We start from the raw sequence: 22,711 nt of genomic DNA, 5'->3' as shown, positions 1-22,711 counted from the left end.
AACAGAAAGCCTCCTGGCCTCTGATCCCGAACTGGGGCAGAGGCGGAGACCAGCCACCTTTATACCAAGCATGAGGAGAGGCGGAGCCATCAGGCAGTGGTTTACCACATTACATGTAATACAGTAGCAGTTTACCACAATACATATAATATACTACAGTGGTTTACCACATTCACCCCCTGTTTAAAAAAAAAAAGAGTCCAGTGGGGATGAAATGGATTTAAAGGTCACGTCTGTCGGGGGCCTTGACCTTCCGCCATGATCGCCTCAGTCCCGGCTGTGGTGTGGGCACTGGTGTCGAGACCTGCGCATCCGGGAGCGTGTTGTCCTCTTCTTCACCCAGTAGTTGAGTCGGTGGAGGGGTGGGAGTGGTGATGGTGGTGGTCGCCAGTGGGCCTGCGGGTGCCAGATCTTGAAGTAGCAGGATAGTGGTGGAGGGAGACGGTGTAGGGTCGGGGGTGGTGGTGATGGTCGCTGGGGAACCTGCAGGTGCCAAATCCCAGAGGGAGACTGTGTCCTGCCGCCGGTCATGATGAGCCACGTAGGCATATTGTGGATTGGCATGGAGGAGACCTTCTCGACGAAGGGATCCGATTTATGACTCCTCGCATTTTTCCGGAGGAGGATGGGCCCTGGGACTGTCAGCCAGGACGGGAGCGAGACCCCGGAGGTGGACTTCCTAGGGAAGGTAAAGATATGTTCGTGAGGGGTCTCATTGGTGGCAGTGCACAGGAGCGACCGGATGGAGTGGAGCGCATCGGGGAGGACCTCCTACCAGCGGGAGACTTCTAGACCGTAGGGCCAGGAGGACGGCCTTCCAGACCGTCGCGTTCTCCCTCTCCACCTGTCCGTTGATCCGGGGCTTGTAGCTGGTCGTCCTGCTTGAGGCGATGCCCTTGCTAAGCAGGAACTGATGCAACTCGTTGCTCATGAAGGAGGAACCCCGATCGCTATGGATGTAGGTGGGGAACCCGAACAAGGTGAACAGACTGTGCAGGGCCTTGATGACAGTGGCAGAGATCATGTCAGGGCATGGGATGGCGAAGGGGAATCTTGAGTATTCGTCAACAACGTTGAGGAAGTACACATTACACAAAGGGGAGGTGCCCTTTGAAGTCGATGCTAAGGCGCGAGAGGCTTTTACCAGGTGCGCTCTGTCTGGCCGATAGAAGTGTGGCTTGCACTCTGTGCAGACCTGGCAGTCCCTGGTCACGGTCCTGACCTCCTCGATGGAGTAAGGCAGGTTGCGTCAGGGGAAAAATGGTGGATTTAATAAGTGGACGGGCCTTGTCCGCATAATTGGGGACCCACTGGGCATAATAGGAGAAGAACCCCAGGCATCTTTTCAAGGCCTTGGGGCAGTGGGGGAGGGGAGGTTCTAGGAGGGGGCGCATGCGGGAGGGGTCGGGCCCTAGGACTCTGTTTTCCACAATGTAGCCAAGGATAGCTAGGCGGGTGGTGCGGAAAACGCATTTCTCCTTATTGCAGGTGAGATTAACGAGTTTAGCGGTATGGAGGAAATGCCGGAGGTTTTCGTCATGGTCCTGCTGGTCATGGCCGCAGATGGTGACATTATCTAGGTACGGGAACGTGACCCGCAGCCCGTACTGGCCAACCATTCGGTCCATTTCTCGTTGGAAGACCGAGACCCAATTGGTGACGCCGAAGGGAACCCTGAGGAAGTGGTAGAGGCAGCCATCTGCCTCGAAGGCAGTGTATTGGCGGTCCTCTGGGCGGATAGGGAGCTGGTGGTACGCGGACTTCAAGTCAACCGTGGAGAAGACTCGACACTGCGCAATCTGGTTGACCATGTCAGATATGCGGGGAGGGGGTACGCGTCGAGCTGCGTGTACTGGTCGATGGTCTGACTGTAGTCGATGACCATCCGGTGCTTCTCCCCAGTCTTGACGACCACCACTTGGGCTCTCCAAGGGCTGATACTAGCCTCAATGATCCCCTCTCGTAGGAGTCGCTGGATCTCCGACCTGATAAAGGCCCTGTCCCGGGCACTATATCGTCTGCTCCTAGTAGCTACGGGCTTACAGTCCGGGGTGAGGTTAGCGAAGAGTGAGGATGGAGCGACCTTGAGGGTCGCGAGGCTACAGACGGTGAGGGGGGGGGGGGCAGGGGTCCACCGAACGTTAAGGTAAGGCTTTGGAGGTGGCACTGGAAGTCAAGCCCCAGTAATAGGGCAGTGCAGAGATGGGGAAGGAAGTAGAGCTAAAAGTTACTCTACGCCTTGTACAGTAAGGGTCGCGACACAGTACCCCCAGATTTCTACTGAATGTGATCCGGCAGCCAGGGAGATTTTCTGTGTCGCGGGTAAAATTGGGGGGGAGCAGTGCCTTACCGTATCTGGGTGTATAAAGCTGTCTGTGCTCCCAGAGTCGAAAAGGCAGGCCGTCTTGTGCCCGTTGATCCGGACGGTCATCGTGGATTTTGTGAGGTGGTGAGGTCGAGACTGGTCGAGTGTGATGGAGGCGAGCTTCGGAAGGTGATGGGTAGGCCGGTCGGAGATAGCGGCGGCCAGCGTACGACCGGGTGAGCAGGGGTCCAGGGAATTTTCGGGAGATGTCGGGCCTGGCAGGCTTTAGCAAAGTGGCCCTTCCTCCCACACCCGTTGCAAGTCTCGTTCCGTGTAGGGCAGCCTTGTCTGGGATGCTTACCCTGGCCGCAAAAGTAGCACTTCGGACTTCCAGCATTGGCGGGCTGCTACGCGGCACAGGCTTGCACCGCACTCCAGTCGGATGATGGCGGCGCCCACGAGGTCCATGAGGGTGCCGCGTGGTCGGAGGTGTAGGCCTCCATGTTCTGGAAAGCCACCTCCAGCGAGTTTGAGAGCTGCACTGTCTCTGGGAGGCCGAGTGTACCCCCTTCTAGCAATCGCTGGTGGATGTAGTTCGATTTAATGCCTGCGACATAGGCGTCCCTGATCAACAGCTCTGTGTGTTGGGTAGCCGATACCGCCTGGCAAGTGCAGTTCCAGCCGAGTATCCGCAAGGCACGCAGGAATTCGTCTTGTGTTTCTCGTTGTCGCCTCATGGCAAGAAGGTGCCTGGCATACACTTCATTTACTGCCTTTACATATTGTCCCTTCAACAGCATTATCACCTCCGCATATGAGGGGGCGTCTCTGATAAGAAGGAAAACTTGCGGGCTCACCCGTGTGTTGAGTATTTGCTGCTTTTGGAGGTCGGTGAATTCTTCGGTGGAGGATTCGAGGTACGCTTCGAAGCAGCTTAGCCAGTGCTCGAGTGTTGCAGTGGCGTCGGCTGCCTGTGGGTCCAGCTCCAGGCGATCAGGCTTGAGTGATGAATTCATCTTAAAAGTTTAGCTTATTAAATTGATATGCCGTCAGTGAACGTAACTGAGGCTTTAATAAGCTAAACAGAAAGTCTCCTGGCCTCTGATCTCGAACTGGGGCAGAGGTGGAGATCAGCCACCTTTATTCCGAGCCCGAGGGGAGGCAGAGCCACCAGGCAGTGGTTTACCACATTACATGTAATACAGTAACAGTTTACCACAATACATATACTATACTACAGTGGTTTACCACACAGTGTGTGTGGGGGAAGGGGAGAGGGGCTGATTACAATGTTTGTGTGGGGGGGAGAGAGGCTGATTACAATATGTGTGGGGGAAGGAGAGAGGGGCTGAGTACAGTGTGTATAGGGGGAGAGGGGCTGAGTAAAGTGTGTATGGAGGGAGAGGGGCTGATTACAGTGTGTGGGAAAGGGAGAGAGGCTGATTGGAGTGTATGTAGGAAGGGGAGAGGGGCTGATTAGACTGTGTATGTAGGAAGGGGAGATGGGCTGATGACAGTGTGTGTGGGAAGGGGAGAGGGGCTGATTACAGTGTGTATGGGGGGGAGAGGGGCTGATTACAGTGTGTATGGGGGGGGAGAGGGGCTGATTACAATGTGTATGGGGGGGAGAGGGGCTGATTACAATGTGTATGGGGGGGGGGAGAGGGGCTGATTACAATGTGTATGGGGGGGGAGAGGGGCTGATTACAATGTGTATGGGGGAGAGGGGCTGATTACAATGTCTATGGGGGGAGAGGGGCTGATTACAATGTGTATGGGGGGGAGAGGGGCTGATTACAGTGTGTGTGGGGGGGAGAGGGGCTGATTACAATGTGTATGGGGGGAGAGGGGCTGATTACAATGTGTGGGGGGAGAGGGGCTGATTACAATGTGTGGGGGGAGAGGGGCTGATTACAATGTGTGGGGGGAGAGGGGCTGATTACAATGTGTATGGGGGGGAGAGGGGCTGATTACGATGTCTATGGGGGGGGAGAGGGGCTGATTACAATGTGGGGGGGAAAGGGGCTGATTACAGTGTGTGGGGGGAGAGGGGATGATTACAGTGTGTGGGAAAGGGAGAGGGGCTGATTAGTGTATGTAGGGAGAGGGGCTGATTACAATATGTGGGGGGAGAGGGTCTGATTACAATGTCTATGGGGGAGAGGGGCTGATTACAATGTCTATGGGGGGAGAGGGGCTGATTACAATGTGTATGGGGGGGGGAGAGGGGCTGATTACAGTGTGTGTGGGGGGGAGAGGGGCTGATTACAATGTGTATGGGGGGAGAGGGGCTGATTACAATGTATGGGGGGAGAGGGGCTGATTACAATGTGTGGGGGGAGAGGGGCTGATTACAATGTGTGGGGGGAGAGGGGCTGATTACAATGTGTATGGGGGGGGGAGAGGGGCTGATTACGATGTCTATGGGGGGGGAAAGGGGCTGATTACAATGTGGGGGGGAAAGGGGCTGATTACAATGTGTGGGAAAGGGAGAGGGGCTGATTAGTGTATGTAGGGAGAGGGGCTGATTACAATATGTGGGGGGAGAGGGTCTGATTACAATGTCTATGGGGGGGAGAGGGGCTGATTACAATGTGTATGGGGGGGAGAGGGGCTGATTACAATGTGTATGGGGAGAGGGGCTGATTACAATGTGTATGGGGGGGAGAGGGGCTGATGACAATGTTGGGGGGAGAAGGGCTGATTACAATGTTGGGGGGAGAAGGGCTGATTACAGTGTGTGGGAAGGGGGAAGAGGCTGATTAGAGTGTGTGTGGGAAGGTGAGAGGGGCTGATTACAGTGTGTGGGGGGAGAGGGGCTGATTACAATGTCTATGGGGGGAGAGGGGCTGATTACAGTGTGGGAAAGGGAGAGAGGCTGATTAGTGTGTATGTAGGAAGGGGAGATGGGCTGGTGACAGTGTGTATGGGAAGGGGACAGGCTGATTACAGTGTGTATGGGAAAGGGAGAGGGGCTGATTACAGTGTGTGGGAAGGGGGAAGAGGCTGATTAGAGTGTGTGTGGGAAGGGGACAGGGGCTGATTACAGTGTTAGGCTATGGCAGGCGAGATTGGCTCCATTGAGGCTTCTGTCACAGTCGAGTCTGGAGAGATTTGCTCAAACCTACCAAAGTGTACAAAATATTAACCTTTTTACAAAGCACTTTAAAGACACAGATTTTCATATTTATATGTTTTATTATTATGTTGATCCTCAAACAGAAGCAGCAGTAATTACATACTGAATGTTACTGTGCTGCTTTATCACTTTTGTTTTTGCTGATGTCTCGGGTCATGTTAATGTTGAAGTGCCTACTTTAGAAGAGTTTGGAATAATTGACCTGGGAAGATGAAGGCGCAGCCAGCAGTGGTGGGGCAGTTAGAATGGGGGAGGCTGAAGAGAGCAGCATTAAAGGAATGCAGAAAGAGGAATGTGGGCTGGAGGAGAGAGAGAGATAAGGAGAAGCGTAAGAGATGCGAGCAGGGGCAGCCCATACGGCTCCTTGAGCCTGCTCCAACATTCAGCATAGAATAGAATAGAATCTCTACAGTCCACAAGGAGTCCCTTTGACCCATCGAGTCTGCACCGATCCTTCAAATGAGCTCTCTACCCATTCCCATTTCCCCCTAGTCCTGTAATCCCATAACCAAACCTGCACATCCCTGGGCACTAAGGGCCAATTTAGAATGGTCAATCCACCTAACTTGCACAACTTTGGATTGTGGGGGGGAAACCGGAGGAATGTGGGTTATGAGAAGACTTAGAGGAGTATGAGGTTGCACGTGGAGAGGGTAGGGGCTGAAGTTGAGGGCTTGTCATTCAGCATTCCAACTGGGCCAATGTCCCAGTAAATCGAGGTGGGCATTCCAGGTTGTCAGCCATGCCCTCTGCCTGCTTACATTGCTGCATTACCTTGTGAGGCAGTGGGCCCACCTCCACCACGCCCCTGCCTCCATGGTGGGCGGGGAGCCTTTTTAAAAGAGGCACTGTGCCATGTTGGGAGGTTTCCCGACTCAACCTTCCTGTCACCTCCATGAAGGCCTGGCCTGGTCGTTGGTCTTTTCAGCGGAGTCATTAATACAGATTGTAAATAGCTGTGGCCCAAGCACTGATCCTTGTGACACTTAACGTGTCAGCTTGCCAACCTGTAAATGCACCTTTTTAGTCCTGCTTTCTGCTGCCTGTCTGTTGGCAGGTTCTCTATCCATATTGCTACCTCATCGCGATTTCATCCGCTGTTATCTCGTGTATTAATCTTTCATGTGGCAACTTATCAAATACCTTTTGAAGCAAGTCCCTGGAGAGATTTTAAACAATGGATGAAAAATTTAAAATTAAGGTGTTGTTTAAATGATAGCCAATGTTAAGCTACTGATAACACAGTCTGAACAGCTGATCCAAAAATGTACTTCATCCAATGCTCCCCACTGACTGAGGGCCGGTTTAGCTCAGTTGGTTGGACAGTTGGTTCATGATGCAGAGCAAAGCCAGCAACACGGGTTCAATTCTCGTACTGGCTGAGATTATTAATAAAGACCTCGCCTCCTCAATCTTGCCCCTCGCCTCATCCTCAGGTTAAATCACCACCAATCAGCTCTCCCCCTCAAAGGGGAAGGCATCTGATGACTTTACTTACTTACACTGACATTAGTAAGCTTGTATACACAGCATTTTCTGGTTCAAATGTGGAACCTTCAGCAGAGAAGGAGATCATTTGGCTCCTTGTATCTACCATTCCCCAATATTCACACAAATCTCTCCTTTTCAAGTATATAGGCAATTATTTTGCGGCAGTTACTATTGCATCTGCTTCCTCCACCCTTTCAGAAAGTGAATTCCAGATCATCATCGCTTGCTGTGTGTTGGAAAGGCTCCCTGTTTTTTATCAATTACCTTGTGTCTGCCAATGACATCTGTTTCTTCCCATTTATTCAACTTCCCTCGTTCACAAAACTGCACTCTCTCATTCTTTCTGATAGATCTCCTCTGCAGCCTGGGGCCCAAGGTCTGATACAATACCCTTGCTGAGGGCGCGCCAGCAGTTTAATAAAAGTTATAAAAGTACTAGACCTTCCTTGATTAGAGCTGTATACCTCTATTTATAAAGACCAGGGGGTGCGGCATGTCCCGGCCAGCAGCGTCATTCTCCGTCCTGCCAGCTGGCCAATCGGGTTTCCCATTGTGGGCACCCCCATGCCGTTGGGAAATCCCCGGGCGTGAGTGCGCTGCTGGCAAAACGGAGGATCCTGCCGACGGAGAATCCAGCCCCTGTGCTTTTTTAACTGCCCAATCAACTTGTTCTAACATCGTCAAAAATGTCTGTTTGTGATTTCCATAGCCTTTCTCTTTCCACACCTCTAAAATTGTACCATTAATTAATACAGCCTTTTTTCTTGCAAAATGCATCACTTCACATTTCTCGCAATTAAATTTATTTGCCGTACGTTTGCCAGTTTGATCAGTCTTTGCTGCTCTCCTGCATAGAATCCAGTGCAGAAGGAGGCCATTCGGCCAATCCAGTCTGCACCGACCTTCTGAAAGAGCACTCTGCTTAGGCCCACTCCCCCACCCTATCCCCATAACCCAACACATTGATCAAACTTGCACATCTTTGGAATTCTGAATACTACATTTCTAGGCTTTGTACCACTAATTGTGAAATTATGCCCTTTACGCCCAAGTGCAGGTCATCGATAGACATCAAAAAGAGCAGTGTTCCCAGTACTGACCCCTGTGGACACCACTGTGTCCCCTTCAGTTTTATAAACAACGGTTTGCCACTGTTGATTTCACGAGGAATTAAGGGCTATGGAGAGAGAGCGGGTAAATGGAGTTGAAATCAGCCATGATTGAATGGTGGAGTGGACTCGATGGGCCGAATGGCCTTACTTCCGCTCTTATGGTCTTATGTTCTGTGTTCTGCCTCTTAACTAATTTTGTCTCCACACTGCTGCTATTCCTTTTATCCCATGGGCTTGAATTTTACTCACATCTATTATATGTCGCCTAATCAAACATCCTCTGAAAGTCCATGTACACATCAACTGCACTGCCTTCAATAAAGTAACCAGAGAGTTGATGAACTGTGTTTTTCAAAAGGGCCTAATATTTGCAACTCTCCAACCCTTCAACATCATTCTCATATCCAACAAGGATTGAAAGATTATGGCCAGAGTCTCGGCTTTTTCCATCATTACGTTCCTCGGCAATCGAAGGTGCATTTCATCTGGTCTGGGTCTACTTTGAGTGCTGCCAACTTTTTAAGTAGCTCTTCTTTATCTAATCTGATTTCCCTATTATTTCCTCAATTGCATTGATATTGAGTGCTTCCTCTTGTGAAGATTGTTGCAAAGTACTCCGTTATCTCAGCAGGATTTCCTTCAATGCCCCTTATTGGTTTCACTGTTTCAATGGACTTTTGCTCTTGATATTTATAAAATATTTTAATGTTTCCTTTTATCTGCTAATCTGTTCTCATATATGTGATACTTGTTTAATGATAAGCCCCTTATTCTGCTTAACCCCACTGTCTTTGGGCAACCAGGAAGTCTTGGGTGGTTTTCCTTACCCCCCTCTTAGTAATGTATCAAAATGTACTTAAAACATCTCCTCTTGGAATGCCTCTGTTTGGTCATTTCCTGTTTTTTTAAATATTACTTTATCAGAGTTACAAAGTCAGAGCTAAGAGTGTGGACAGGGGCAAACCCCTAATCCAACTCCTTGCCTGCTCCAAAAACCAATTCCAATTGAATCCAATTCATGGTCCCCACAAGAGAGACATACCAGATCCAGGCATTACACCTGATCCCACGCTTGATCTTTACTGTTTTACCTGTCAGTACTCTTCCAGTTGAGTATGTGTTGATTATCGTTGTGTTCCCCCCCGCAAGCATTTCAAATCTGGGTTAAGTTCTCATTCCTGAACTTGTTTGAGCTGGGTTTCTGTTATTGTCAACACCCTGTGTGGTAACTTCTATCTGCAATTTACCAACCTTATTAGTCATGTTCCGTGCTTTTTCTGGCATGCACTCCAACCTGCTGTATTCTGCCTGGCTTTGCTCTCCTGCCTGACCCCTTCTGTTTCTGCACAACGGTTTATTCCTGTCCCTCACAGCCCTTTGTTTGTTTTCCCTCTCAGATGCTTCATCCTGGTTCCCTTCCCCTGCAAAATTAGTTTAAACTGCTTTCGGAGTTGATTGAGGAATAAATATTATGCAGGACACTGTGAAAACTTCCCTGCTCTTAGTGCATGGGATCTGTGATGCCAACCTGAGAATGCTATCTCATCTGAAATATGGCACTCTGACAGTGAGACACTCCCTACGTACAAGTGCCACATTACATGTGTACAAGTCCTGGGGTGGGGGTTAAACCCATGATTTGCTAACTAAGAGGTGAGAGTGCTACCATTGAGTGGAGGCTCATGGTTATGCAAAATATATTTATAATGTCTGCATCATGGATAGAAATTACCTGACTTTATGGTCATTTATTGACTTTTTATAATTTAATTGTTATGGGCCAGGGTTTAGCGAACCCCAAAGTGTATCATGGAGTTCACCTGACCCACAACTTTTAATAGGTTGTGGTAGGGGAGCACACGGCCCACTCTACAGGTGTGGTACAGCAGAAATGGAAAAGTAATTTTTAAAGCAAAACAATGTTTATTCTATGAACTCAAGTTAACCTTTTCAAAACAAACAGTGAACATCTCAGCAACCATTAATTCAAATACAACCCCCAAAGAATACAACACTAAGTAATCCTCAATAACTTCCCAAACAACATCCAGAAGACAGAAGAAACACCTTTTAACAGAAGCACATTAGGGTTACATTCACTACTGAGAACATTTATAATTCTGAATTCACCAAATGATCAAGAGATAGTCTTTTCATGGCAGAGAGATCAACAGTACACCTGCTCTGTCTGGCTTCAGCTCCAACACTGAAAACGAAACTAAAACACACCCTGCAGCAAACAGCCTAAAACAACAGTAAAAAGATGACAGACAGCCCAGCTCCACCCACACTCTGACATCACTGCAGTAATATGAGCAGCCAAACATTTCTTAAAGCAAAATTCTCATGACATAATAGAATGTAATTTTTTCTAAATATGATGAATATATGATTATACTGCACTTTAAATGTCTGTATAGCGTGTATGCATAATTGTATTGTGAATAGCAATGTACCGATTGTCATTTTTCAGACACTTGATTTTGCTGAGAGAGCAGTATGGAAGTCAAGTCATTGTCAACCTGCTAAGAATTAAGGGAGGAGAGGAAGTCCTCAGCAAGGCTTTTAAGGTATGGATGTCATCACTGGAGAACCAAATGAAATATTTTGGGCGGGATTCTCTGACCTCCCGCCGGGTCGGAGAAGGCCCGGTGGGCGGCACGAATCCCGCCCCGCTGTCCCGACGCCGGCTGCTGTATTCTCCGGCGCTGTTTTTTGGGCGTGGCCGGGATTCTCGCCATGCCGGTCGGGGGGCCGTTGGCAGTGGCCCCCCTGGCAATTCTCCGGGCCCCGATGGACGAGAGGCTGTCTGTTTTTGGCCAGTCGGGCCGGCGTGGGTTACGCATGGTCCCACACGGCGGGACATGGCAGGTAGGTCGGAGGGGGGTGCGGGTGCGGGGGGATCTGACCCCGGGGTAGGCCTGGCCCACGATCGGGGCCCACCGATCTACGGGCGGGCCTGTTCTGTGGGGGCACTTCTTCCTTCCGCGCCGTCCACTGTAGGGCTCGGCCATGGCCGGAGCGGAGAAGAGACCCCCCTGTGCATGCGCCAAAATACGCCGACTGGTTTGCGCATGCGCGGAACCACGCTGGTGGTTCCACGCATGCGCGAGATCACGCCGTCCCTTCGGCGAATGTGCAAACTCGCACTGTCCCTTCGGCGCCGGCTGGAGTGGCGCCAACCCCTCTGCCGTTCCCCTAGCCCCCTGTGGACGCCGGAGGGGTTGGCGCCGGTTCTCCCGCCAGCGTGGGGACGTAGTCCCCAGAAGGGAGAATCCCGGCCTTTATCTTTCAAATTGTGCATTAGTCTTTGAGCTCGTCACTAACTTTGGGAGAATCTCAATGAACTGTCAGGACTCATAGCTAGGATGGACATGTCAGTGATGTGTTGACCAGATTGTGAGGTTCGAGGCTAATCATGAACGTATTTCCACCGAGGTGATTGTCTCTGTACTGTGGAGGCTGTGGCGGATTTATGTGATGGTGAATCCTCTGCCAGGGCCTTGTCATCATGTTAGCCTTGACCCTTTTGCAGCACTGGGCCCAGTTTCACTCCTGGGTCCCATGGCTGCTAATCTCTGCTGCAATCTCTGTCCAGACTGCGTTGGTCAGGTGGTCATCCTGCTGCCATCGTTGGGAAACAGGAATATCCTCCCTCTCTCGCTCTCCCCGCCCCCCCCCTTCCCGTTCACAGGTGACCTTGAGGAGAACGTGCAGGGAGGCATCACTAAACGGTTGGGCCACCTGTTCTCTGTGCTGAGATGTTAGTGAAAAACAGCAGGTGGCTGCAGCAGCAGTTGTGGCTTTCTGGGGGGATGGGTGGCGTCAGATCAGCAGTTGTCAGCAGCAGGTGAATTTTCAAAATATCCACTCACCCAACCAGATTGATGCCGCTGGATTCCAAGGAGTGGATGTCTGGCTGGGTGCCTGTTAAATGCGACATCTAGACCTCCAGCCCTCTGAGGTAACAGCAGGGTCTTTGACCTTCTGCCCGCCCCCACCACATGATTGGCAAGACCGCTCTAACTCTGAATATTCAGTTGGCTGGCTGCTACGTGATTGCAGGTGGCCAGCCGTCCATCTCTGAGCGGAAGTCTCATGCTCTTTCGGTCAAGCTGTCAGGACAATTGACACAACTGCAAGATTCCGCCCAATGACTTCGGTCTCCCCAGTCATTAATTGGATGGTAGTAAGTTTAACAGTATTGGTACGAGAGCGAATGAGGTTTATGCTAAGAACAATTGTAGAAAATTGAAATTAAGGCCCTTTTATCTGAATGCATGAATGGCATTCCCTATCCCCGAGAGTTGTGGACATATCTTTTGTTTATTCGACACTGGGATAGATTGGTCTCTCAGGGAATCAAAGAAATGGGATGTGTGTGGGAAAGTGAATGCCAGCCATGATATTGAATAGCAGTGCAGGCTTGAGAGATCTTATGTCGACGACTCCTCCTGTTTCTTGCGTTCTTAGGTCTGTTGAATATGGAGGCTGATGGGATGGGAGGTGAGGATAAAGGGAACCCAATCATGGTTCTGGAGGTAAAGGTAATGGGTGCGTGCAGAGGTGCAGGAAATGGCCTGACAGGGTTGAGGGAATATTAACCAAGGATGTGTCTGAATTCCTTAGTTGAGGAAAAAGGAAGACGTATCTGAAGCACTAGCTTGGAAGAATGTCATCATCAGAATCAATATGACTTTAAAATGGAGAAGCTAGGAGAATGGAATAGAGGGAATTGACTATCTGAAAAGGAAATTTGTGCAGGGCTATGGGAAAAAGCAGGGAAAGCACGATGTGAATTGCTTTCTCAGAGGGCCAGCACAGACAAGACAGGCTGAATGGCCTCCTTGTGTACTGCAACTATGACTCTTCTATCAGTGCTTACTGGAAGCAGGATGTGAGGAAGTGTTGTGAAGGTAACTCTGGGAATCACTGGGCAGTGTCTTGAATTGAAATACTTCTGTATTTCTGTTTACCTCTTCTCAATAAAAGGTGTTGCTTTCAGCTATTCCCAGCTATTTGTGGGATATGTGGACCATTCTTCGGTTCAATCCTAATCGGGCCAACTCCCACACCTCTTTTTCCGGTGCACTGATAACTGGATTGGTGTCATTTCTCTTGTGCCGAACTGGAAAATATCATCATCCTTCCTTCCGCTTTGTAGCCTTCTGCTGCTTTCGCCTGGTCCATCACTGACTCTTCCCTTCCGTCCCTTGACTTCTTTGTCTCCATTTCTGTTGTTAGGCCACTGACTGTAAGTCCATCAACTCCCACAGCTACTCTTAACTATGCGCCTTCTAACCCTACTCCCTATAAGGACTCAATCCATTCTCCGAGTTTCCCTGGCTCAGTCGTATTTGTTCTGATGATGTCACCTTCTATGCTAGTGCTTCCGATCTGTCTTCCCTTTTCCACACGCCCTTTTCTCGCTCCCAAATTTTACTTTCCACCACACTAGCCTCCCATGTTCAACAGATCATCTTCCATCATTTCTGCCACCTCCAGCATTTCCCCCTTCCCTGCCAGCGTTCCGAAGGGACCCTATCTTTCTGGGAAACCTCAGGGGCTAGTTTAGCACAGGGCTAATTAGCTGGCTTTTAAAGCAGACCAATGCAGGCCAGCAGCGCGGGTTCAATTCCCTTACCAACCTCCCCGAACAGGCGCCGGAATGTGGCGACTAGGGGTTTTCCACAGGAACTTCATTTGAAGCCTACTTGTGACAATAAGCGATTTTCACTTTTCATTTCATCACACTCAATACTCCCCCTCCCCCACCCCCTCTTCTCCTACAAGCAGATGTAAAAGCTGCCCTTTTAACTCCTCCCTTCTCATTATCCAACATCTCAAACACTCCTTCCAGTAAAACAGGTGATTTCCTTGTACTTCTTTCAATTTAGTATACTCTATTTACAGCTCAAATTCTGTCTTTACATTAGAGCGAAAAAACCGATTGATGACTACTTTAATAAACGTCATTCAGTCCACGAGTGTGATTGTGGGCTTGCAGTTGTCCGCGTTTTGATTTCTCCATGTAATCTCAGTCCGGTGGCCGAGGACATAGGAGTCAGTGAAGCTCAATGTACGATTGAGGAACAGCACCTCATCATTCAATTCACATGTTGCAGACTTCTGGGATCAACTTTTGAGTTCAATAATTTCAGATTGTAACTTCGATCCCCAGTTTAATTTTCGACAGCAGCAATTGTACACTTCCCATGTACACTTCCTCTAAATCTATCTTTTGTTTCTTTCCTGAACTCATTACCATATTCTTTAACTTTGCACAATCATCATTTTTACTATTTCATCTCTCCTGCCTTCTACCCTATCAAAGACCACCCCCTTACCCCCCCTCGCACCTTACCCTGACTCTATATTTACTTACAACCTGTTACATCTCAAACTTTTTCCAGTTCTGTTGAAAACATTGAAGTTTTTTCTCGCTACAGGTGCTGCCAAACCTGCTGGGTGTTTCCAGAACTTTTTGTTTTTATTGTAATAGTTAATGCTAGTAGTTCACAGCTTCTGTCCCTCTTCATTTCAATCCTTGATCATTTTGTTCTCTAGTTTACTGCTTTCCATCAGTTTTAGGCAGAAGAGTGAAATGATGCAGTGGGTATAAATAGAGCGGTGAAATCTATCGACACCGGGGTGGATGGAATTTGCCCTGAAGCCCTGTAGCTGTGGAGCTGGAATATACATTGCTGGCAAGGCTGACATTTTAACACTTTCACTTTTGAACTTGGCGAGCTTTTTGTTAAACATATTGGCCTGAATCTTCCAAATGGTGGGCGCAGAGATTCTCACAACACAGCACTGTGGCACGTTTCTTCTGGGATCCTCTGATGCTGGCTGTCAAAGATATGCACAACACAGCATCGCATGGGGAACTAAGCCGGAGAGGAGAGTTGTGGGAAGACGAGATCAGTGTTGTGCCCACAATTGTTCACTATTTACATGGACGATTTGGAGTTGGGGACCAAGTGCAATGTGTCCACGTTTGCAGACGACACTAAGATGAGTGGTAAAACAAAAAGTGCAGAGGATACTGGAAGTCTGCAGAGGGATTTGGATAGGCTAAGTGAATGGGCTAGGGTCTGGCAGATGGAATATAATGTTGACAAATGTGAGGTTATCCATTTTGGTAGGAATAACAGCAAAAGGGATTATTATTTAAATGATAAAATATTAAAACATGCTGCTGTGCAGAGAGACCTGGGTGTGCTAGTGCATGTGCTGCAAAAAGTTGGTTTACAGGTGCAACAGGTGATTAAGAAGGCGAATGGATTTTTGTCCTTCATTGCTAGAGGGATGGAGTTTAAGACTAGGGAGGTTATGCTGCAACTGTGTAAGGTGTCAGTGAGGCCACACCTGGAGTATTGTGTTCAGTATTGGCCTGAGAAAGGACGTACTGGCGCTTGAGGGAGTGCAGAGCAGATTCACTAGGTTAATCCCAGAGTTAAGGGGGTTGGATTAGGAGGAGAGGTTGAGTAGACTGGGACTGTACTCGTTGGAATTTAGAAGGATGCGAGGGGATCATATAAAATTATGAAGGGAATAGATAGGATAGATGCGGGGAGGTTGTTTCCACTGGCGGGTGAAAGCAGAACTAGGGGGCGTAGCCTCAAAATAAGGGGAAGTAGATTTAGGACTGAGTTTAGGAGGAATTTCTTCACCCAAAGGGTTGTGAATCTATGGAATTCCCTGCCCAGGAAGCAGTTGAGGGTCCTTCATTAAATGTTTTCAAGATAAAGATAGATAGTTTTTTGGGGAATAAAGGGTTATGGTGTTCGGGTGGGAAAGTGGAGCTGAGTCCACAAAACATCAGCCATGATCTCATTGAATGGCGGAGCAGGCTCGAAGAGCCAGATGGCCTACTCCTGCTCCTAGTTCTTATGTTCTTATTTTATGGCACTAGCTGTCATTTTCTTCAGGTACGTTTAAAGGCCCAGTCTTTGAGTGGACGGGCGGTGAGTCTGTTCCGGGTTAAGTCAGCGGTCAGATTAGGAGTTGGTTGTGTAGTCCGGTGGGGGGCGTGGGGGACAGGAGGGTCGGAGATTTCAGGTGTCAGTTATGGAGTTACCCAGGTGTTAGTCCAGCTTTCAATCAGGCGAACATTTTCTGGGTAACTATCCGAGTAAGTATCTCGGATCTCTCCCAAGTCTCAGATTCTACCTCAGAGTCGGAGATATACGTGGAGGGTCCCAGAGAGAAGGGAAGTTTGAACTTCCTGGGCAGTTCCCATGTAGATCTGTATTTCAGGATCCTGAAGCAAATCTTCAGTCATATGACCAGTCTGTAATGATCCAGAGACGAGAAGAGTTTGGGCATTGTTCTAGTCGTCTCTGTATAGAATCTTCTGTGTCGTGTACAATTTATCTATTCAAACAGTAGTTACTTGACATCCTTCCAGACTTCAGTCCAAGGTGTGTATTCTGGGAGGATTGTGACTTAGGCCGAACTGTAAATTGTGTTGTTGGTTTTTTTAGTATACTTTTCCATCTCTGTGGGAAAGTGTTCAGACCTCATTTAGTTCTCTTTGTCAATGCCTTATTAATTGCATTAACAAACCTTAACAGTGCCAATTACATTGTTCAGGGAAGCAGACAATGGGCATTTGAACATGTATAAATTGGGGTTAACACTGAACGGAGTCACTAAATGCCCTCAGCAAGGCAAGGCTCTGTATCTTAGTATTGACTTTACCAACTGATGTGGATCCTATTAACATTCCCCAGTGCCTCATGTGTAATAGTTAAATTAAATATTGGATTAAAGGTATGACAAAATATGTTTTATTTCCCTTCTATCTAGAAACTGATGTGGGCCTCTGCTTATGCCCCAAACACACCAATGATAAACTTTGACTATTACCACTGTGTGAAAGGTGGCAAGGTGGAAAAACTGCACTCATTGCTAAAACCTCAGCTACAGGAAGACCTGGAGCAATTTGGCTTCTTCACCAGTGGCGAGCATGTACATCCTTGGTGAGTCTTTGGGATTTTTGATTTTACTTCCTAAATGCCCATGGAATAATGAAACTGCATCATTCATATGAAATTACAACTGCTTTTTCTGCTTGGCTTACACCGTCCATTTCATCAAATTACCTTAAAGAATTCAATTTTGAATGTTAAAGAACTATATCCTCAAAGCCTACATTAATGCAATGATATGTAACAGAAATTGTTTAATGCAGGGGTAAAAGGCCTACTGCAATTTAATAGCTTAAGACTAAATTTAGTCTCTGGACAATATAACCACTTGGAGAGGCTTGCTGGAGTATTAGAATCGTAGAATCATAGAATTTACAGTGCAGAAGGAGACCATTCTGCCCATCGGGTCTGCACCGGCCATTGAAAAGAGCACCCTATTTAAGCCTACACCTCCACCCTATCCCCATAATCCAGTAACCCCACCTCACCTTTTTGGACAAACAGGGCAATTTAGCATGGCCTCTGCTAAAGTTTGTGCTAGATCATAGAACTATAGAATCCCTATAGTGCAGAAGGAGGCTATTCAGCCCATCGAGTCTGCACTAACTCTCTGAAAGAGCTCCTTGGCCTACTCCTCCACCCTATCTCCATAATCCCACCTAGCCTGCACATCTTTGGACACAAAGGGCCAATTTCATCATGACCAATCCACCTAACCTGCACATCTTTGGACTGTGGGAGGAAACCTGAGCACCCGGAGGAAACCCACACAGACACTGGGAGAAAGTACAAACTCCACACAGTCACCCAAGACAGGAATTGAATCGAGCCCCTAGCGCTGTGCGGCAGCAGTGCTACCCACTGTGCCACCGTGCCACCCGTCAAATCTTGTTCTCCTCCTCTCCGATTCAGATTCATAATTTGGGGTAAAAGTCTTTTTTCTGATAGCTGGAAGGATTTTTGAATGTTAGGAGCTTTAGATGGTTGAATTCAGTTTCTAGTGGGGCTCAGCCTATAACACACATTTCTGCCATTTGATGTAATTGCAATGTTACTGAACAAGGCCATACAAAAGGCTGCTGTGAGAAATGGAGAAGATAACACTGAAATGATTCTGAATGTGATGTTAAAGAACAACGCTGTGCTGGAATTATTGGCATTAAAATTCATATTTGACCTCTTAGTTCCAGGACAGTGTATCTGGAGGGGTACCCAAAGATGCACTGGGACAGTCCCATACCCCTGGCAGTTCCAAGGTCAGGATTTCACAGCAATTGCTCAGGAAGTTCAAACTTCTGCTGGAACTATCTGTATTGGGCAGCACTTGCTGAATAATCCCGAATGTGCTCATAGCTACATTGAGAACTAATTTAAGAATATCAGTCAAGCTCGTAATGCGGCTCATTTGCGTTTGCAGAAGTGGCATACATTCACACTCAGGAACCTGGGGCATCATTCTCCTACCCCCCAGAGGGTCGGAGAATGGCCGCCGTGAATCCCGCCCCCGCCGGTTGCCGAAGTCTCCGAAGGGAGAAAAGTCGGCGGGGCGTTAATGTCGCCGCTGCCGTCGGAGAATGTCACGGGTCTGCGCAAGGCAGCCGATTTTCGGCCTGCCGATATTCTCCCTTCCGGATGGGCCGAAGTCCCGTCGACGTGATGACCGTTCGTCGACGTAAATTAAACCTTATTTTCATCGGCGTGACCCTGTGCTCCAGGGTCACGCCGACTAGCGTGGAGGTGGGTGACGGCCTGGGGGGATGGCTCTGGGCAGGCGATGGCGTGGCCGCAGTCTGAATGTGTGAGGAGAGGTGTGTCTCGGGTTGTGTGTGTGTGTGCGCGGCGGGGTGGGGGGGGGGTGGGGGGGGTGGTTAGAGTGGGCTGGGCTCCGGGGCAGTGCCGGGAGGGGGTCCGTGCCGGGGAGGGGGATGGGGGGTCCGTGCCGGGGTGGAGGTTGGGGTCCGGGGTGGAGGTTGGGGGGGGTCCGTGCCGTGGTGGAGGTTGGGGGGGGTCCGTGCCGGGGAGGGGGATGGGGGTTCCGTGCCGGGGAGGGGGATGGGGGGTCCGTGCCGGGGTGGAGGTTGGGGGGGGTTCCGTGCCGGGGTGGAGGTTGGGGTCCGTGCTGGGGTGGAGGTTGGGGTTGGGGTCCGTGCCGGGGTGGAGGTTGGGGGGGGGCTCCGTGCCGGGGTGGAGGTTGGGGGGGGGGCTCCGTGCCGGGGTGGAGGTTGGGGGGGGGGGGGGGGGCGGTCCATGCCGGGGTGGAGGCTGGGGGGGGGGTCTGTGCCGGGGATGGGGATGGGGGTCCGTGCCGGGGATGGGGGGTCCGTGCCGGGGTGGAGGTTGGGGGGGGGGGGTCCGTGCCGGGGAGGGGGATGGGGGGTCCGTGCCGGTGTGGAGGTTGCGGGGGGGGTCCGTGCCGGGGTGGAGGTTGGGGGGTGTCCGTGCCGGGGAGGGGGATGCGAGGGCAAGTGAGTTGGTCCACCTGGCCAGTTGCCAGCCTCCAACAGTTGGACCCATGCGGTCCATGCCACCTGGCTGGGGGGAGGAGGGGATATGGGCAATGATGACATGTCGTCGTTCCCCTCCCCCCCCCCCCCCCCCCCACCAGGCCGTCATGTTTTCCGATCATCCTGCGATGTTGGCCGCCGTGGCGGCAGCCGCTAATATCTATGTTGCCCTGGATGAGGAGGAGGAGGAGGAGGAGGAGCGTGCCAGAGAGGCAGCGCAGGCTGCCGCAGAGGGACAGTCGGCAGCCGCCCAGGCTGGAGGGACACCTGACCGACAGGACGAGGAATGGGAGGAGGATGTCGCGCCCCCACGGCAACGGAGGCACCCGAGGGCGCCCCGTGTGTACCGGCCCCGGCAGTCATATCAGGACCTCACGGACCGGGAATGCAGGAGGAGACTCCGGATGAGGCGGGAAACCGTGGCACACATCTGCCACCTGCTGGCACACCTGTCACCGCGTGGCACTGGCGGGGGACACCCTCTCCCCGTGTCCGTCAAGGTTACGGTGGCCCTGAACTTTTATGCAACGGGGTCATTCCAGGCACCGAGTGGGGACCTGTCCGGCATATCGCAGACATCGGTGCCTCGGGGCAGTGACAGATACCCTATATGCCATGGCGCACCGCGACATCCGCTTCCCTGTGGAGCGGGCCAGCCAAGATGCCCGGGCCGTGGGCTTCTCTGCCGTGGCCGGGTTCCCCATGGTCCAGGGCGCGATCGATGGGATGCACGTCGCCGTGCGGCCACCTGCAGATAACAGGGCCGTGTTCACCAATAGGAAGGGGACCTATTCGATGAACATACAGGTGGTCTGCGACCACCGCATGATGATCCTGCACGTCTGCGCCCGTCACCCAGGCAGTGTACACGACTCATTCGTGTTGTCGCGGTCATCCATCCCCGGCATGTACGAGGGACACCATCCCCGGCTGAGGGGCTGGTTGCTGGGCGACAGGGGCTACCCATTGCGATCGTGGCTGATGACGCCTATACGGAGGCCACGCAATGAGGCGGAGAACCGCTACAATGATGCCCATGTAGCGACAAGGGGAGTGATAGAGAGGTGCTTTGGCGTGCTAAAGATGCGTTTCAGGTGCCTGGACCTCTCTGGGGGCGCCCTCCAGTATCGGTCAGATAGGGTCGGCCGCATCATTGTGGTGTGCTGCGTCCTGCACAACATAGCCCAGCAGAGGGGCGATGTGCCGCAGGCAGAGGAGGGCAGAGTGGAGGAGCAACAGGAAGAGGCGCAGTCCTCCCCAGATGAGGGGGATGGGGTAATGGTCAGGGCAGACGGGGTAGACACAGGCGGGTGGCTGTCCACCGTTACCGGCTGGCCCAGCGGGCACGGGACAGACTGATAGCCGCCCGCTTCACTGACTAGATGGGCGTGGGAATCGGGTAGTATGGCCACAGACCGCACACCATGGCAACCCAGCACCCTCACCCCCCTCCCCAACCCCACCCACCCCACCCGCATGCACACCACCCCACCCCATTGCCGATCCACCTGCGGCACAACGGGCCGGGCTCACACAGTTGCGGGTGGACGCGTGTCTATTGCGGGCCATGGAGGATGATGACAACCCGCCCTGCGGTGAGCTCCTGGCTCTACATCGTTGGACTATGTCTGACCCATGGCCACAGTACCACCATCCACCCGGACCATCCCTGCATGCGGCTGTGACACTGCAGCGCATGGTCCCGTCCTCTGCCCGGGGGATGTTGATTGCGGCCCAGGGGGAAGGGGGCAGACTCATCTGGGGCTGAGGTAAGACCACCCCTTAGACACACACTTGCGCTCAACGTACATGACACCCCCGCACGCTTTGGACAGAGCACAAAGGCAGCTTCTGTAGGTGTAACATTGACTTTAATAACCAAAGGAGTTCATGCACGTGCCCTAGCCCCTAAAACTCATCTATGCCCTGCACCCGTGCCAACTTACTCAGTGTCTAATTGTTTGGCCTTACGGGCCCTTTGACTACGTCTACGTGGTTCCCCAGACGGTACAGCAGAACTGGAGGTGGACTCCTGTGATTCTTGCCCTCTGACACTGGATCCCTTTGGCGGCCGTTTCCTGGGGCGTCCTGGCCTAGATGGGCCAGGCTGCGGCCCGGGCGACTGGGATGGCGAGCTGCCAGCCTGTCCTGCCTGTTGCCCACCCGATGCACCTGGGACGGAAGCGGGGGGGGGGAGGGAGTCCGAGGTGTCGCGGTGTACCGGGACCTCCCCTACAGGGGGAGCCGGGATGGACCACACCACCTCCTCCTCCCTCGGGGTGCCCGATGGCCCCCAGGCCTCTACATGGGTGGGGGATGCGAACGGACTGGCCACCCGACGCCCCCCCCCGACATCTGGCGCTGCCAGTCCTGGAGGCCCGTGCTGGTATCGACAGGGGTTTGCAGCCATGGAGCCCAGGGGGTTGGCAAACCCTATCTGTGACAGTGCGACGCCGGCTCGCACATGGCCACTGGCGCCGGTGCCCTCAGCGATGGCCTGCTGAGACTGGGCCATGGCCTGCAGAGACTGGGCTATGGCGTTGAGCGCCTCTGCCATCTGGCGCTGGCACTGGCTCATGGCCTCCTGTGAGAGGGCAGCCATATCCTGGGCCACAGACGCCGCCTGCACGGAAAGCCCCAGGCCTCGCAAACCGTTCCCCATGTCTGACACCGTCGCACCAATTGCCTCCACCGTGGACGCCACCCGTGCGGTGTCGGCCTGGGTGGCACGCATGACCGGCACCACTCCCAGCTCCTGGACGCGGGTGGACTCCTCCACCTGCGACCGCAGCCGCCGCAAGCCACCCGTCACCCTATTCGCTCGTCTCCGGGTCGGTGGTTGCATCGGATCTATGTGTGGGTGTGGTAACTCCAGGAACCCGGGATCCATCTGGGCGGCAGATGTTCGCTTGTTCTGTGCTGCCTTCCGACCGCCTGGCCCCTCTGCTGCTCCTACCTCCACCTGCTGTACCGGGACGGCTGTGTTGTGCGCACCAGTGAGTGTACCAGACGCCTCATCACTAAAGTGCCCAACCGAGGTGAGTGTTTCTGCGATGGTGGAGGGTGTTGGTGACAGCAATGGCGTTGTGTCGTGCTCTTCGTCCCACTCTGAGTCCATGGCACTTTGGGGTGGGAGTTCGTCTCCACCCATCCACTCTGACTCACTGTCCGGTATTTCGTCTTCCCGGGTAGGGGTGTCCCGGGTAGGGGTTGTCCCGGGTAGG

The 22,711-nt window shown here is 51.7% G+C and overlaps 1 protein-coding gene across 1 annotated transcript in view; it reads left to right on the top strand.

Moving 5' to 3' along the window:
* The window catches only part of LOC140421095 (synaptojanin-2-like), a 287,869-nt gene that overhangs the window by 116,827 nt on the left and 148,331 nt on the right, over window positions 1-22,711 (top strand).

Source organism: Scyliorhinus torazame, chromosome 1 (genome assembly GCF_047496885.1).
Source record: "Scyliorhinus torazame isolate Kashiwa2021f chromosome 1, sScyTor2.1, whole genome shotgun sequence".
Lineage (NCBI taxonomy): Eukaryota > Metazoa > Chordata > Chondrichthyes > Carcharhiniformes > Scyliorhinidae > Scyliorhinus > Scyliorhinus torazame.
The sequence above is the reverse complement of the archived record's forward strand: the minus strand, read 5'-3'. Positions and strand labels throughout refer to the sequence as shown.